Genomic DNA, 15598 nt, shown 5'->3' on the forward strand with positions numbered 1-15598 from the left:
AGAAAACTCGCAGCAGTTGGTGGCAGAGTGTGTGCGTGCACATGGCCGGCCGGCCACAGTTCCAGCTCTTTTCTTCGGGGGTGTGGGGGCGGGGGGGAGAGAAGGCAGGATTTCTGGCGGGGTCGGGGGGAGGCTGGCCCTGCTGGGACAAAATGGGCTTCAGTGTTCTCTGCGAACTTGCCCTTAGATGGCAACTTTGGGAGCCGATGAGCTTGTGTGCGAAAACCAGGGCGGTGAGGTTATTTGGTCATTTTCCTTTCTTCTCCTCTCCTCCTGCTTAAAAAAAAAAAAAAAAAATGTTGGCGGGGTTAGAGGCAGGGTAGGAGAGGAGAAGGGATTTATCTGTTTCGGTTGTGACGGAGATGGACCGCCTTCCCTCCCGTGGTGTGTAGCGCTGTCGGGCAGCTGCTGCCTGCCCTGCTGGTGACCTTGACCCTGACCTCGTGCGACTACCCTCTCCGTCTGAGAGGAAATTCAGGCTCCATTTTAGCTCATGTGCTTGGTGGACCTTTCCTGCGCGCTGGTGCCTGGTGATTAAGTTATATTTTGAGAGTGGGCTCTCCCACCCTGTTCTCTAATTGGATACTGTTATGCATTCACTTAAAAAAAAAATCAACTCCCTCTTCTAGTCACATAAAGCCACTTTTACTGAAGTAAGAAGCAATTACCTTTTGGAAACACTGTAAATGTCCCTCCAGTTTTTAAAGGGAAGCCTAATTTGAGAAGCTTTGCCATTTACCTTTGCATTGAATGGATTTTTGTGGATGTGTGCTGCCTGTTCGAAGCATGGTTTACACATGTTTTATAAGGAATTTGCATTGGGACTAAGAGCAATTTCTGGGCAAATGATGTATTTTGCAATTCAGACACAGTCACCCAAGGCTTGCTAAGTGCTGAGTGAGTCTTGAAGAAATTTGCAGTGGTGTGGCGATGTAACAAATATTGACTTTAGTAAAATTAGTGTTAATTGGTATTTAATGTGGAATATAATTGTAGTCCTGAGTCCCGGTTTTAATGCTAAATTCTTTATTGTTTGTTTATGTGTGGGGGAAAGATTTTTGGTTCCCTGGAGAATGTTTTGTATCAGTTAAAATATAGTTAGTCTGGGGATTAAAGTTGCCTTAATAGAAGTCATCCCAGGGTTTTAAGAGGTGATCTAGGGGCAGATTTGGGGAGGGTAAGAGGTGGGAGAGTAAGGTGGGGAAAGTTGGTTTTGTAATCTAAAAGCCCTTCTGTGGAGATACAAAAGTGGTTAAGAGCCACTGACTGTCAGGATAAGGTTTTTAAGAATCTAGAGAACCATAAAAAGAAGTTCTAATTAGAATACAAAAAAAGAAACTTGTGAAAACCATCTCTAGAAAATTTGTAATGCTTTCCCCTTTGTCTTAGGTCGCCCCTGCCTTGGCCCCCGCCCCCCACCCCCACCCCGTCTCTGCACTTCCCATAAACAATTGCTACTGATAGATTTTATATGTTGAATCTTTTTTTCCTGTTATTTAATATCAAACTAGCCAGGCACAGTGTGGATGTCCTAAGGCCACAGTCCTCCCACTCCACAGCACAGACACTGGGGAACCTGGAAGTTCCACCCTCGAGTAGATCAGTCCTGGAAATCCAGACTGGCACTTGATATTATCTGATACCAAGTCTGGGGTGAGCTTCGGCCTCTGGCACAGAGTCTCAGCAATTCCCTAGGCTGGGCTTCGGCCTGCTAAGGTTTCCTAGCTCCTTCTGTTCAACTAGACACCCCTGGGACTGTTCAGAACTGAATTAGCTTTGGGGATGGGCGAGCCTTTAACCTGACACTACTAACCTAAGCGTTAGATTTCTGATTTAAAATTCTACACAGTCATTTCCTCCTGGGTCTCTGAAGAGAGGGGGCGGGGCGGGGGGGGGGGGAGAGCGGTGTTATATGGTCCTCATACATATGCCAAAAAAAAAAAAAAAAGGCCTGTCCTTTAGTGTCGAACGGTGATCCTACTGGCTACGAATCAAAAAGAAATTCTGTACTAGCTTTTGGAGGTGACCCTCAACAAAGGTTGTTAAACCTAAATTATTTTTGAGAAGTGGCTTTTACAATTATTGCTCAAAATAAAGCCTTTATTTTTTGGCCTAAAGCAATCATTATCACTTGGGGATTTAACTATGACTACTGCTGTGGATGGCTCTTTTACAAAAGTTCTTTCCATGAAGAAGGTGCAATACTATGCTCAAAAATAAAGAAAGAAAGAAAATAAAGTCCTGAAGGTCCCTGAAGCTATACCATGTACTTATCTATAGCAGAATCCCAAACTGTATGGCTTTAAAAAGTTAGTCTAAGAACGAGGAAGAGAGAGAAGCTGATACTGTCTGTGACTGTTGGCCTAGCCAGGCCTGGGCTAAGCGCGTTAGGAACATTATTCCGCTGGGGGGAAGGATAAAGAAGGGCTTTCTCCTGTGTTTGTTGCGTCTGTAAATCCTTTTCCATTGGTCCCATCAGCACTTTTAAGTTTTCCTCTTTAGCTTCAACCTACCCAGAAACATGACTAGATCCTATTATATTTATCATTAGAAATCTGCCCCATGCCTGTTCCCAAGGGAGAGAGCACAAAGGAAAAGTTAAGAAAACAATTGTTTTGTTATTCTGGTATTTTCATTGTTTACTCAGTTGCGGGTCAAGACCAGAACAGGTTATTTATTGTGCTCTTCATTAACAAAACTTTAAAAATTCTCTCTTGCTTTCTAGTAAAATTGGGAAGCGAAATGACGGACCAGCAACAGGATCCGTTACTTTTATATTTTTAAGAGTCTTTATATGTCTGCTGAAAGAAGAGGAGTAGAAGATTTAATTCTTATTAATTTTTTTCAGTGACCAGGCAGTACCTCCTGACCATGACAAGAACCACAGGGAAACATTTCGAGTCCAAAGTAGTAAAATATTTCACTGCTCCTGTCAGCCAGAGCTAATGATTCTGAGGTACCCACGCAGCAGGCTAGGCTTATTCTGGGCAATAATGACGATTTGTTCTCCTAAAAGAAATCCATATATTCCTAATACAGTAAGTAGGGTCCACTGAGCTTTCCTGTTAAAATCAGAAAGCTCAAAATCAGATTCCTTCTAACGCTTCAAAATAATTTCTAATAAAAAAATTGATTTTTAATTTATCTACGTGCTGCCATCTCGCTCTAGGGATGTCAACGCATACATAGCTGGTCTGAGTTGACGAGCCTCCTGCGCAAAGTGTTAATAAATCATGCTGGAGAAGTATAAACTGTACAGCTTTCGGCCATGGTTACAGCTCGCTGTGCATTTGAAGTTTTAGAGCCTTTGAATGGCCAACATTAGAGGAGTTTCAAGAGAGATGTGGACAATCTCTGTCTCACAAGGCTTATAAAATTAGATAGACAAAAGTCATGGAAACACCCAGGGGATAGTGTTGTGTTGGTGGAGTAACCAGGCAGGTTTTTCCTGGGGTCTAACGCTGGTTTCAAATACAAGGAATCCTGCTTATGTGAAGATGTTTTTGTAGAAAAGATTGGATTAGAAATGTATGGTGCCCGGCTGGGTTGCTAAACTAGTTTATTTAGTAATCCCAGTAGTTTGGGTTCAGATCCTGTCTGTATGAGTTTAGTTAGTTTCACCCAAGTGAAAAACTCATCCAGCATCATTAACTCTGGTCATTTAGATGCAAAGTGGTATCTTTGGACTCAAAGATGATAAGATGTGAAGGAAATGATGGTGGAGCCCAAGTTGCCACAGTGTAAAAAGCACCTGTGGTCTCTGTGACTGGTCAGTAATGAATGCTCTCTGAGAAAGCTAAAGGGCAGTTTATTCCTGAGGATAGCTTATTCCCGTGTATCCTTCAGTCTTCCTTGAAGGTGCCTTGTCCCTCCCTCATTCTTCCTTTTAAAATATCTGCGAGAGTCTCAGGATAGGAGGACAGAAAAACAAAATAGGCTGGAGCTGATCTCTCCATTCTGAGTGATGGATTAGTAATTTTCTATAATTTAATCAGACTGATTGCAGAATGAGATAATGAGAGTGTGACCTATAAAATAGGACTGGGGGGGGCATTAAAAGCTTTCTAGCACAAGATTTTTCAAGACCTTAAGCTTTGGGGTAAAAGAATAGATTTTGAGTTTTATCGGAAAGAAATCCAGACCAGGCCTAGTTATGGTAAGACGTGGGTCCCCCGCCCCCCACCATCAGATTTCATTACTATTCTGGCTTAGTTAAAGTAATCAAGAATCACATTTTAGAGATATAGATTGTAAATGAAGATTCCAGGTCCCGTTTCTGATGTATTCTTTTCTGTTTCCTACTTTGCTAGGTGTAGGCTCAGTAATTCATACCACCTAGGGCCAAGTGTACAAAATACTTTATGTTTCATGGTAGCTGAAATGTCTTTTGTTTGTTGTATTTCATAAGAAACTGATGTGTAAAGCATAGACCTTAGAAATAGCTAAGGGTACTTGATGGGCTGAAGTTTCTAGCTGCCTTCCCCCTCCTGTTTAGGAGCAGTTTAGTGTTTCTGTCTTCTGTCTGTAAATTACATTTTTACGATATTAGAGAATAGTTTGTGACTAGGTGCTGAAGCAGGGGCCTCTCAGATGACTCTTATCATTCCCCAAGGACCTACCTTGGGATAGAATTGCTGTAGTTACAAGGTAGTTTCATAAATTAAAATCAGACTTTGGCTTGATACTAAATCTTCAGCTGCATGGGTGCATATTGCTGTTTATTTTATAAAAGTCAGCTTCACTGCATATACACACAGACACAGACACACACACACACACACAGAGGCTGCACTGTAGCTAATTTTATAAAATGTACAGTGATACACGCCCACGGTGTGAGATCAGCATGTGGCCTTTAGCAACTCTGCTTTTCACAAACTGACCCAGGGTTATATTAAATGCAGCAGATTCTGTGTGCCTAAAAAGGATATTGTTTCCAGCCATCCATTCTCTTATTAAAAAACAAGCTCCACCACCAAAGTTCTGTTTCTAGAGTTCTTAAATGAGTAAAGCTTAGGTACTCTTTGCTGCTGTTTTTAAGAAAGTCCAAATTCAGCCAAGTTTTGTCTACCAACAAGGAAGAAATACATGTACTTTCTCTGAGGCTTGGGCCTGAAAAAGCTGACCCTAAAATAATATCTATTTCTCTGTCTTTCTTGTAATTTCTACATGGGTCAGAAAAGTTGTTAGAACCCATTAGAAGTGTGGTGTGAAGGAAAAAAACAAGGAGTGAGAGAGAGAGATGCGATCTCAGGGTGAGCTGTTTCAAGTGCTCTGAAGAAGCTGACCGTCAAAGGGGACCAGAGAAGGCCAGGGGAAAACAGCCTTTTACACGGTCAGCAGCACTCTGCTCTTCTGAGCTTTCGAAACAAGCTCCTGTGCTGGTGGAAGATGATAGATTTTTCTAAACTTATATAGTGCTAGTGTCCTAGGTTGTCTGATGGTGTATTTTTAAAAGCTTTTGTTGCTGTTTTGTAACGAGAGGGAGAAAATTATCATGTGACTTTGCCCTCTTTTCACTATGTCTGCTGTATATGGTCTGACTTAAGTGAAAACAGAGACCACATGCTTTTTAAGTTCGTAATGTAGTGGTCAAGTGTACAGACTCTTCAGATTCCAGCTCTGCCACTAACCAGCTGTGTGACCTTGAGCAAATTACTTACCTTCCCTGTCCTCTGTGGTCCTCATCTTTCAATAGTGTTTCTATATCATAGAGTTATTGTAAGGATTGATTGAATACTTATATAAATATCAATATCATATACTCACGCAAACCATGCCTGATCAGTGCCTGCTGCACTGAAAGAGCTCAAGAAGAATTAGCTGTTATTAAGTATATGAAATAGGTTTCCATCTGCTTAGATTGTGATTAGGCTACAGGCGTTTCTGACCCAGAACTTTTTGGTGATTTGTGTTTTAAATTTTTAAAAATTTTCCATATAGCTCATTAGAGTGATGAGTAATAATATGATGTGGTAAAATTCTTTTATAAGGCTTTTATAATAGGGCTTTATTCATACTTGTTACGTAGGCCAACAATATTACTTTAAACTTTTACTATAGAGACATGTTCTTCTGTGTATATGATTTGACCTGAATTACACCTGAATTGTATAATAATCACGTGACTTATGGCTGGGTTTTACTGTAAAGTGAAGATTGTAGATCCATGTTCACACTTATAATGAGATTCAAATGAGGGAATAGGTGTTTAATAAATGTTTTCATTTATTCGACAGTCGGTCCACCGATTAAAATTACCCAGGGGAAATTTATATTGGTTTTTTCATGTGTTATATAGGTAATACTTGAAATTTTGCATGAGAGGAAAAAAGGCAGAGTCTGCTGTTTCTGATTGCAGAGAACCCAAACAAGAGAACACAGTAAATGGATCTTAAATGAAGGCTTCAGGTGTATGTGTGTGTTGTGTATGTGAGATAGGTCATATAAGCGGTCATAAGCTACTACTGATGTATTTCTCCCCACACAGTATGTTTAAAAACTTGAGACAACATTTGGAAATGGATCGTTTCACATGAAAATCCAAATTTTTAGCTTCTTTTGAAAACTTGGAAGAGCCAGCTGCACTGGGCCCACCCACCCACATGGCAGCAATCTGCTGGAGTCGTTGGCGGCTGTCTCCCTTCTCCGGACATGTGCTCGTCAGTCTGCCACGGTTCCGACCACTCTGCCGCTGCGTCCCCGTCTGCACGTGCACCTGCCCACCTCCCTCGTGTACCTTACCTTCCGGCCTCTGCAGACGTTTGGATTAGAAACTGTTCTACATTCTCCAACATTCTGTGGTCCTTTCATTCATCACTGAGGCTAAGGCATTGTAAACCGCATTCTGTGGCAGTGTCAAGAAGCAGTGTAGTGTCGGGATGGGAAGCCTGGCACCGGATGCATGAGTTCTATCCTGGCTGTGCCACATTTTAGCCATGACCTTCGCAAGTTACTGCAGTTTGCTGCCTGTTTTCTCATCTGTAAAATGGAGCATTGTAGGTTCTGTGGGAACCAAGTGAGTTCATAAATGTAGATGTTTTTATTTAGACTTGTGTCTGGCACATAGTATATGCACAATAAATACCGGCCACATTGATATACATAAGGTGTGAATTCATTTCAACTAAAGATCTCGGTAGACTTGCTTTAACAGCACTATGTAATTCATCAAAGACAATTATTGCTCCCTATCAGTTTCTGATCCCCATCAGCCAACCCAGTGGATCTCAACCCTGGCTGCATATTAGAATCTCCTAGGAGATTTTAAAAATACAAGCACCCCCAGAGATTTAAATTTAATTGGCCCAGAGAGGAGCCTGGGCATGGGCATTCTTAAAAAGCCCCCATGAGTGATGCTAATATGTGTAGTCAAGGTGGAGGACTCCTGAACTAACCAGATGTCCCACAGTGGGTGATGCCATTTCAGCCAAAAATAAAGAGATGTGATGTAGAGCCTGGGCATCTTATTGACAATAATTTGTTACTCTTAAATCCTAAAAATAGCTCTTGGACCTGAGCAATGGGCTCCAACTCCTCCAGGTTGGAAACAAGAGGCTCAGGAAAGAATCTGCACTAGGCAAGAGACACAGACTGTAGTCTCTGTCACCCTTTCCCATCGCGATCATCAGTGTTTCTCATTAGCTTTGTGACCTTGGACAAATCACTTAACCTCTCTGTACTTAAGTAGCACCATCTTGTAAAATAGATAATAGTATTTAGATTATGCTTCATTGTTCACAAAGCATTTTCACTGACATCATTTGACTGTGAGGCAGATAGGGAAGGGCTGCTTCTCCAACCAATTGGACAGAAGTGGAAACTGAGTTACAGAGAGAAAGAAAGGGGCTCAAGGTCGCCAGTGTCAGCACCGTCAAGGACTAGATGGACTGACTATCTGTTGGTCTCTTAAGGCCCATTGTGTATCTGAGATCTGTGAAATATACATGGGGTCCCACAACCGGAAGGCCCTGCCTTTATCAGCTGCATCTCCTCTCAGACACCCTCCTCTCCAGGAGGACCCCTTAGGTGCTGATTGAGCACACTGCTCTGTGATTCATGAAAATTTGTGTCCACCAGTAATATTTCTTTCTCAAAGATTGATTTTGACTTTAGACTCAGCAGAGGGTAATAGAATAGAGTCACATGCAGTGACGCTCTCCGGGGTCTGAATTACATGCTCTATATGGAGAATACTGCCTTTGTATAATGGCCTAGAATTATGAGTTGTTTTCTAATCTGTGCTTGTTTGGCCCTATTTGTTAACCCAGCAATCCTCTCTAGGTCATGAAACACAGCTGTATTTGGGAGGAAACAAAGTGTGGGACACTCTATGCTTTAGGAAATATTCCTGAAATGTGCATTTTGATTTCTCCCTTCTAGGGGAAAGCAGATGTCAAATGATAACTTACTGGGTTTTAATCTGACCTTAAGAAAGCGGGAAATCAAATTATAGTGAACTGCATTCTGGCATTTATTGGAAGAGAGAAATTTAATAATCTAGAAGTAGGGTTTGGGTTGGCTAGACTACTTGATCATAGTTAAAAGTGTTGTACACTAATGGCTACTCGAATACTTGTCGATAAGTGAGAAAACATATATAAAAGAAAAGAAATACAAGTGTTTGTAATATGACTTAAGTGTACTCCATAAGGCCGAAACCGTAGAAATCACAGATGTTAATTCTGTTTATTAATTTATTTTTAAAAAGCTATGTTGACTTTTAATGATGAAAGTAGTTCACGCTTATTATAAATAATGAAAGCTATGTAGGAATATTTAAAGTAAAATTAGAACTACATTTCTCTAACTTCCACACCACTGTTCATCAATGAGCGACCTTTAAAATTCAGCCTTCCTTTGAGGAATGGGTGCAGTTCAGCAGAACTGGCTGAGTTAATTTAAGTTCTGAATTCAGAACAAAGTTGGTGACATTGGTTTTGTAAACTAATTAGATCACATGTATAATTGGGTGCCCTAATTTGAAGGGAGAGATTGATAAAGTACTCTCCGAAAGGGAGGCAACTAGAATGTTGTGGGCTCTTTGAAATCATCATACGAGGAATTAATGATTGAGGCAATCAGAGTACTTAATTGGAAGGTAAGAGTGAGGATGGATAAAAATCATGCATGGTAAAGTAATTCAAATATATGAAGTTCTGTCAAGTGAAAAAAGGAGTAAACTTCTGAATTGTCATTCATGCTAAATTCCGATTCATCGATTCATTCATTGATTCATTGATTCATTCATGCATCAGTAACTGAGTGCTTCTGTGCCAGGGATTAGGGATCTGTAGAGCTGAATAGAGCGTGGTCGCCTGCTCTCAAGGAGCTCAGAGACAAGTGGGTGGAAAAAGAGATGGAAACAAATAATTAAAATTTGACTTGGAAAGTATTTTCATAGATGTATGAATGCTGAGCAGAAAACAGAGAATATGACCAATGTGGTACAGGTTATAGGAAAGATAACTTTGATTTATTAAGATAAAGGCTTCTTGAATAAATAAAATTGCTCCAGAATGATACAGAAGATCAACCACTTGTGAGGGCTGAGGTTTTTAAGGACTTCAAGTAATGAAGAGTGAGATGGGGAGGAGAAATGTTGAATTCTAAAATTGTTTATTATCATGAAAATGAATTCTATAAAGTAAATGCTGTTTTGCTTGGTTTCTATTGTAAAACAGGGAATCTGTTCCTACAGTAGGGGAAAACATTTTAGTATAGTAAATCAAAAGCCTTTTGGGAATAAGGATATATGTCAACACACAATGTCTCATTAGAGCAGTGAGGATTTGATCTTTGATCGGCTAAGAGTTGTAGTCTCTACTTGATGCTTATTCAATTAAGAAATTTTAAGCCCTTATCTGGCTCATGGAAGTTGTACAGATAGAATGCAGCCCCTGCTGACTGTTCTTTTCAAATGTTGACACAAAACAATCACAGAGGATAAGTATAAATCAATATGCTAACAAGTGTGAGACAATATATAATATGAATTAGATGTGTAAATGTTTGAGGAAACTCAGGGTAAGAGTGATGGGTAAAATATTCTAGAAGAGGAGTGATACTTAATTATTAACTATAAATAACATATTTTTATAAAAATACCTTTTCCGAAATATTTAGTGAGAAGAATGTCATTATTTTATATTTTTGCAAATCTCTTTAATGTCTGGCTTAATAGAGGCCAACTAGATTCTCATGTCTGCTGCTACGTGTTTTGGATGGAGTATGTGAAGAATATCCAGCTTCACACGGATGTGTAGGAGCTTTTTTAGATAATTATGAATATTCTTTGACACTAGGGCAAGACTCAGAAAGAGGTAGCTTCTTAAAGGTTAGTTGTAATGTGGAATCAAACCATTCAATGAACTTTTTGTGTTCTGTTATATTAAAATCTACCAGCCTGGCTTGACTTTGAATGGATCATCATGCATGTAACGTCATGCGTTGGTCATTTGAAATATATTGGTTCACTCAGTTATGTGGATCTACCAAATGTTGACACATTTCATTATACAATGTAAAAAATTTATTAACAGCAACATTGATCTTATTTGAAAAGTCTGTATGGGGAAGGTGTCAGATCCACAATGTGGGATATGGGTTTTCTAAAATTTAATTCTCGCTTGAAAGCTTGAATTTTGTCATTGGCTGCAAATACTGTCAGTTTTTCTTAAAGTTTCAGCCTTGCTTCAAGAAATAGTCTGCAAGGTACCCAAATTTGAATGACCATAGTTTGTCAGTTATTTCAATTAAAAGTGATATTCCATGAAAAAAAAAGTGGCCAGGTCAGCTCTCAGCTCAATCACACACATGTATCCTTTTCCTTGAGACAGCTGTCATTTTCAGTAATGTCAGAAGTGCTTTATGCATACATTTCATTACATGCGATAGAATATTAAAAAGATGTTTACTCAAGGGTGAGCCTTTAATAAAATTTATAATTTTTACTGCTCCTTCATCAAAGGCATTTGTAAGTGAAACTAGCAGGGTTATTTTGTTCGTTTGTGTGTTTTTGTGTGTGTGTGTTTGTTTTTACTGTGAGTATGTGGTGATGAAGAGTACAGTGATGACTAGTATCATTTGGTGCCACCGCCTTGATTCAAGCTCAGGTGTCAGCATTTTACCCAACTTGCTTTTGTATCATCAGTGCAAATGTCAACAGAGTAAAGAAGGCAAATAACATTTTAGTGTTAGCATGTTTTGATCTTGAGACTTCCTGAAGGGTCTGAGAGACACCGAGAGGTCCACAGACCACACTTTGAGGACCGGTTCTCAAAGGTGTCTCCGGAGGCGTGGAAATGTCAAGTCTCTGTGTTTGTGTTTCTTCACCTTTACTTGATAATTTTATTGTGCAGCACTTTGTGAATATTTTTACTGAAGAACCCCAAAAGCAGAGAACTCTGAATACTGGGAACGCTTACTTCACCAGGGTTCTCCGCTTCTGAGAGCTTCTGAAGAATCCTTGAAGTCTTTTGTTCTTTCTGAAAATTTGGAGGAACATATACATTTTATTCTAGAATGTATGTCTGTTTGAAAATAAAAGGAATGTTTTAAATAAACTCATCAGTTAAATTATTTTTCTTCTCAGCAACTGTATATGTAACACCGTTGGTCTATGAAGATGCTCCATGTTTATTCCATGACGTTCTAGCCTGCCTGTTAGAGAGGGAGAGTTCACGTGGGTACCACGGCTCCGGCATGAGTTATCTCGGAGAATGCATAATCGCATATAAGAGATGGCTATAGTTTTCAGGCCTGGGGAACTAGGAGTATTTCTGGCCTTCTCGAGTTCTTCTAGGTTGCTAACTATATTCACCATTCGTTAACCAGCTCACCCCAGGCAGAAACCTGGGTATGATCCCAGAGGCCGTCCTCTTCCTTTCCTCTCTCAACGAATTGATCACCAAGTCTTGTTGATTCGACTTCAAAAATATCTTTAGAATTCATGGTGCCTGCTCCTTGCACTGCTTTGGTTCTGTGCTGTCATTTTCCCTCATAAGGACTGAGATCTTTGTCCCCCCGCCCCCCATCCAGATAATCCTTATTGAGGATCTTTAGCATTCCCTAAAAGGATAAAGTTTGCTGTTTTTAGCAAAGTATAAACATCATCTGAACCCCCCTTTCTTCTGCCTTCCTGTATGTCCCTTGTTTCAGTCACACCAGATTATCTGTTTTGCAAACTGCCACGCTCCTTACGTCTTCTTACTTTGGCATATTCTTGTCTCTATTTCTGGGATGTCTTCAACCCACCTGATTTGCCTAATAACTTTCTACCTGTTCTTTGAGAAGCCGTCCTGTTTCCCCTCCTCCCTACCGTTTTCCCACTTATTGGGCAGCCGTAGGCATCCCCTCCCCTGGTTTCCATAGGCCATTTATAATTCCTGCCATGGTACATTATAATGACTTATTCATCTATGCCCTTGTTGACGGTTAGCTTTTTAAGGGTGTGGACTATTTCTTATTCATTTTTGCACATAATAGTACCTGGCATATAGTAGGTGGTCAGTAAATATTGCTGAATAAATGAATGAATGAATAAAATTAAGAACAGGTCTCAGAATCAAAGACATAGGAGGTATTCCGTAAACGTTGTTGGTTGAATGAATGAATGAATGAATGAAGTTTAAAATGGGTCACAGAATCAAAGGGTCTTAGGGGTAGAAAGAATTTGGAAGAACATCTCCTGCTGGCTTCCTCTGTCAGAAGTGAGAAAACAACTTGGCTGACTTGTACAACTGGGCTGGGTAGGAGAGATGACCAGTGCCACGGACACTCACTTGGATGTGGCCTGGAGATGACTGGAGAAAGTCATGTGCTCCCGGAGGAGACTGCTGAGAGGAGCAGAGGCCGTGGCCTGCACCACAGGGGGATGCCACAGTCTCAGAGCAAGAGAGAACGTTTGTGGTTGGAAGTCTGTGGCACATTCCAGACTGCAGAGTCTCCCCTCAGCTATTGGCTGCTGCTCTCTCTCTGTCCTCACACTGTGCCAAGACTGTAAGATTTTCCTGATGACTGGGCATATTCCACATCTGGATTCCATGCTCATAACAACTAGAAGTTTCCTGTCGTCTTGGGTTGAGGTGATTATGATATAGAGCTGGGTACCCATATCAACAATTTTGAGGTAAGCCTCTCTATTTAAAATGTAATGTTCTCTCATCTGAGATTTCTGGGTGTGTAGGAGGGAGGGAAAGGGGAAACTGTTACTAAGTGCTAACTGTATGCCAAGTGCTTTACTTCATAATTCTGATTTACCTTCTCAGTAACCCTGTCAAAGTGTGGGTATCAGTATCTTATCCTAGAAATGAGAGAATGGGCTTAGTGGGTTTAGTGGGAGGCAGGGTGAGATTTGAGTAGAAGCGTCTGGAGTTAAAATTTCTCTCCAAGCTTGTGCCTTTTCTGTTTGCCAGGCTGCTTCATGTTCTATAAATGTTCCATAAGTAGTTTTTTGCCATGCAAAACCTGTCGTGGCCTTATTTGATCAATTTGCTAAGTTCTTGAAGTTGTGTCTATTTCATGCACTTAAGAGGAAGAGAAGCTGTAGTTTCGTAGTTTCTGTCGTCTGTGCTTTGCCATCTCTGCAGGACCACCGGTGGATGAGAGAAGGAGCAGGTGTTATGACCCTCCTTTATGGATGAGGGATCCAGATAATGGAGGCAGAGTGTTCTACATCTGTCTGGTTCATCACTGTATTCCTAACAGCCAGTGTGTGGCTTAGCATTTAGTAGGCTCTCTGGTTTTTGTTAAACATCGGGAGTTACGTAGCTGGTAAGTTCCAAATTCTGATTAGAATCCAGAACTCCAGGTCTCAGAGCAGTGCCCCTTCCACTACTAAACTGTCTCGCTTTTCCCAAAGCTTTAAGCAGAGAGATGCAAAAATGAACTCTCTCTCATTAGCAGGGGTGGGGCTTGGGAACCCTCTTGTATGATGGATTTCCATAGATCTAAATAAGTTCAAGTGGCCCCTTAGAAAAAAATCTTTCTTGCTTTTGTTTCTCTTCCTTTAAATATTTCAATATAGGATTTTAAGTCATTTCCTATCTACCTGACACTTCCCAATAAAACGACTGCAAAGGGATCAATAATCCAATACTGGATTCATAGAGGATTAGCACCAGGAGGATTTCTGCAATCATCTAAAAAATACAGTGTTTTTCAAAATTAAAACTAAACTAAAACAAATAGTGGAACCCTTGCCTTGATGGAGAACTCCAATATATAGACAGATCAAAGCTGCCATGCTGGTGAGGAATAGACTAAGGAAAGGAGTAGCGATGGATCCGTCGAGCCATGTCTTTCCCTGGAGTCTCAGGGCTCCTTGAGGAATGGTTTATAAATCACTGATCAGTTCTAACCCTTCATTTTATAGGTCAAGAAACAGGCACAAAGGTGCTTAGTGACTCACACAAGTGGCTGGATTAAGAAGCTGATGATGAAACTTGTCACTGTCTATCTGAATTTCCAATACTCTTTGAAAGCACCATCCTGCTTTTATTGCAGAGAAAAAGTACCTATTCTTTAGAGCAGGGGTCAGCAAACTACGGCTTGTTTTTGTGCAGTCCTTGAGCTAAGAATGGTTTTTACATTTTTCAAAGGTTGTTTTAAAAAAAAGCAACAACAACAAAGAATATGGGACAGAGATTATGTGCCTCACAAAGCCTGAAATGTATACGATCTGGCCATTCACAGAAAAAGGTTGCCAACCCTGCTGACCAGGATCCACTACTGCTGAGAATAACGTGGTGATACCAGTAGGATTTGGCTTTCTCTAAGTAACTTCAAAACATGTAGGTTTACAATATAGCCTGATTAATTGAGCATATTTATATCAAAAAGCTTTTCAAACTTGTGTTCCTCAAATGAACTTTAAATTGCCCAGTACATTTTTATCTTCCTCTCCACATACAAGTTTTCTGTGGGAGTTAAGCTAGTTAACTACATTCTTATATGACAAACATGGCAGCTAGAGAACTGCAGACAGTTCTATGAGACAGAAAGAAAGTGGTGTGCTTGTTCAAATAACAGAATTAAGGCATTTTATAGACCCCTCCCCCCGCCTCCCGCCCAAAGGTCTATAAGAATGAAAGGAACTGACATATGAATAATGTAAGAGGTCACTCTTTGGGGCTGTGAGGTTCCTTTGGGATCCTACATATTCAATGCCAAAGGTTTTTTTTTTTATTTTGTTTTTTTTTATTTTTTTTTGCATTTACCTTAGGTTGAGCCTTCATCTGAAGCAGGAGTAGAGTGTATTCTCTAACCTCATTTTTGCCAGAAGCATCGAGCTCTGTTGGGAAGTTGGTTAGCGTTAGGGTTTCTCCTTTGGAGCGTTACTCTTGGTGACAGAGCACTAGAGAACAGGGCCAGATTTCTTCCAGGTGAAAGACCTCAGAAGCATTCTTAGTGAAACCCCAAGAAGAAAAGAAACCAGCCCTGGGGTTCTTCCAAGAGAATTAAAGTGGATAAAACCATCGGATTGGATTGCGCGGAGGGGATGGTTGGGTATCTGGGCCCTTGGAATTGCCTCGGGGTTTCATTTCCGTTTGGTCATCCATCCTTAACTTCTTACGCGTGTGCCAGAAGGTGGGGTGGG

At 40.6% G+C, this 15598-nt stretch overlaps 1 protein-coding gene and 1 long non-coding RNA gene across 9 annotated transcripts in view; both read left to right on the forward strand.

Moving 5' to 3' along the window:
* ZNF827 (zinc finger protein 827) overlaps window positions 1-15598 on the forward strand; it is a 150049-nt gene that overhangs the window by 2153 nt on the left and 132298 nt on the right. The gene's annotated exons all lie outside the window — the stretch shown is intronic.
* LOC112474626 overlaps window positions 12396-15598 on the forward strand; it is a 12188-nt gene continuing 8985 nt past the window's right edge. The window contains exon 1 of the long non-coding RNA XR_003044499.1: window positions 12396-13129. This is a non-coding gene — a long non-coding RNA (uncharacterized LOC112474626). The remainder of the gene's footprint in view (window positions 13130-15598) is intronic.

This window comes from Pteropus alecto, unplaced genomic scaffold (assembly GCF_000325575.1).
Source record: "Pteropus alecto unplaced genomic scaffold, ASM32557v1 scaffold50, whole genome shotgun sequence".
Lineage (NCBI taxonomy): Eukaryota > Metazoa > Chordata > Mammalia > Chiroptera > Pteropodidae > Pteropus > Pteropus alecto.